Raw genomic sequence first — 2500 nt, 5'->3', positions numbered from 1 at the left:
TAGAATAGAATAGAATAGAATAGAATAGAATATAGAATAGTGTAGAATATAGGATAGGATAGAAAATTAGAATAGAATAGAATAGAATAGAATAGAATAGAATATAGGATACGATAGAATATAGGATAGGATAGAAAATAGAATAGAATAGAATAGAATAGAATAGAATATAGAATAGAATAGAATATAGAATAGTGTAGAATATAGGATAGGATAGAAAATTAGAATAGAATAGAATAGAATAGAATAGAATAGAATAGAATAGAATAGAATAGAATAGAATAGAATAGAATAGAATAGAATAGAATAGAATAGAATAGAATAGAATAGAATAGAATAGAATAACAGAGTTGGAAGGCACTTTGGAGGTCATCTAGTCCAACCCCCTGCTCAGGCACGAAACCCTAGGGCCTAGATCATTTCAGATAAATGGCTGTCCAGTCTCTTTTAAAAGCTTCCAGTGTTGGAGCATTCACTGCTTCTGGAGGCAAGAAGTTCCACTGATTAATTGTTCTAACTGACAGTAAATGTCTTCTTAGCTCTAGCAGCTCTTTCCACCGTTGTTAAGTGAATCACTGCAGGTGCTAAGTGGGTCCCACGGTTGATAGGTGAATCTGACTCTCCCATTGACTTCGCTTGTCAGAAAGTCACAAAATGACCCCGGGACAGACTGCGACCGTCATAAATATGAGTCAGTTGCCAAGCATCTGAATTTTTTTGATCACGTGACCACAGGGATACTGCAATGGTCGTTAAGTGTGAAAAACAGACATAAGTCGCTTTTCTCCATGCCCTTGTCACTTCAGCCCATCCCTGAGTGGATTGTATTGTTCATTGGGGCTAATTGTGTTCGGAATGAAAAAAAACGCACACCCGCAAACAGCCAGGATAAATCTAACACGCTTCGACCGGCCTCACAAAAAAATAGAGCTCTAAATTAAAATTTAAGAACAATGCTTTTTTAAAAAAATGGTAAAAGAATGTTTCCAAAGACAGAGGAAAGGGGAAAAAAAAATCCTTTTAGCCTGGGGCAGGGCTAGGGAACCTTGGCTCTTTGATGACTGGTGGACTTCAACTCCCAGAATTCCTGAGCCAGCCATGCTGAGGGGAAAGGGAGAGGTTTTCATGCTGAGCCATGCTGGCTCAGGAATTCTGGGAGTTGAAGTCCACAAGTCATGAAGGGGGCCATAGTTCCCCCATGCTGGCTCAGGAATTCTGGGAGTTGAAGTCCACAAGTCATGAAGGGGGCCATAGTTCCCCCATGCTGGCTCAGGAATTCTGGGAGTTGAAGTCCACAAGTTGTGAAGGGGCCATATTTCCCCCATGCTGGCTCAGGAATTCTGGGAGTTGAAGTCCATGAGTCATGAAGGGGCCATAGTTCCCCCATGCTGGCTCAGGAATTCTGGGAGTTGGAGTCCACCAGTCATGAAGGGGCCATAGTTCCCCCATGCTGGCTCAGGAATTCTGGGAGTTGAAGTCCACCAGTTATGAAGGGGGGCTATAGTTCCCCCATGCTGGCTCAGGAATTCTGGGAGTTGGAGTCCACCAGTCATGAAGGGGCCATAGTTCCCCCATGCTGGCTCAGGAATTCTGGGAGTTGAAGTCCACCAGTTATGAAGGGGGGCTATAGTTCCCCCATGCTGGCTCAGGAATTCTGGGAGTTGAAGTCCACCAGTTATGAAGGGGGCCATAGTTCCCCCATGCTGGCTCAGGAATTCTGGGAGTTGAAGTCCACCAGTCATGAAGGGGCCATAGTTCCCCCATGCTGGCTGAGGAATTCTGGGAGTTGAAGTCCGCAAGTCATGAAGGGGCCATAGTTCCCCCATGCTGGCTCAGGAATTCTGGAAGTTGAAGTCCACCAGTTATGAAGGGGCCAAGGTTCCCTACCCCTGACCTGGGGAAATCAGACTTTTTTTCTTTTCTTTTCTTTCTTTTTTTCTTTCTTTTTTTGTGTTAAGAGGAATGCAGAACTTTTTTACATGAAAAGGGGTACTTCCTAAACTGCATCCCCCCCCACTCCTCGCTTCAAAGGTTTCAGGGCATTTGACAAAAGGAATTTCCCTTTATTTGCAAAAAGAAAAAAATGGATTGTGCGGTTTTTGGGGGGGGGGCTTCAGATTCCATTCGATGCAGGGTATTTATTTTTTTTAAAAATCTGCCCCATAGGCATTTTTACATCCCTGTTGGCAGAGAGACGAGGAAGGGGTTCAGAGAGGGGGGCGCTGGGGCTGAGAGATCCAGCCCCCTCCCCATTTGGGGCTCGGGTGCCTGCAGCGTGCCCCTGTCCTCATTTGCCCCCGGAGTCTCCTGCTTAAGGACACGGTGCCGCTTGAGAAGCTGCGGTTTGGGGCAGGGCCCAGCTGGCCCGAGAAACATACCATGGGGAATTTTGGAATTGAGGACTGGAAACTTTGCACGCTCACCTCCCTCTCGTGGGCTTAATCCCTGGCGTGGAAGGAGGAACTGCAAGCGACTGAAACATGAGTGTGGTGGTGGGGGA

General features: G+C 45.7%; 2 protein-coding genes across 9 annotated transcripts in view; one reads left to right on the top strand and one right to left on the bottom strand.

Moving 5' to 3' along the window:
- The window catches only part of TIMM22 (translocase of inner mitochondrial membrane 22), a 42851-nt gene that overhangs the window by 13767 nt on the left and 26584 nt on the right, over positions 1–2500 (bottom strand). The gene's annotated exons all lie outside the window — the stretch shown is intronic.
- The window catches only part of ABR (ABR activator of RhoGEF and GTPase), a 182490-nt gene that overhangs the window by 173394 nt on the left and 6596 nt on the right, over positions 1–2500 (top strand). The window lies entirely within an intron of this gene.

Source organism: Vipera berus, assembly GCF_964194415.1.
Source record: "Vipera berus genome assembly, chromosome: 1".
NCBI classification, from domain to species: Eukaryota; Metazoa; Chordata; class Lepidosauria; order Squamata; family Viperidae; genus Vipera; species Vipera berus.
The sequence above is the reverse complement of the archived record's forward strand: the minus strand, read 5'-3'. Positions and strand labels throughout refer to the sequence as shown.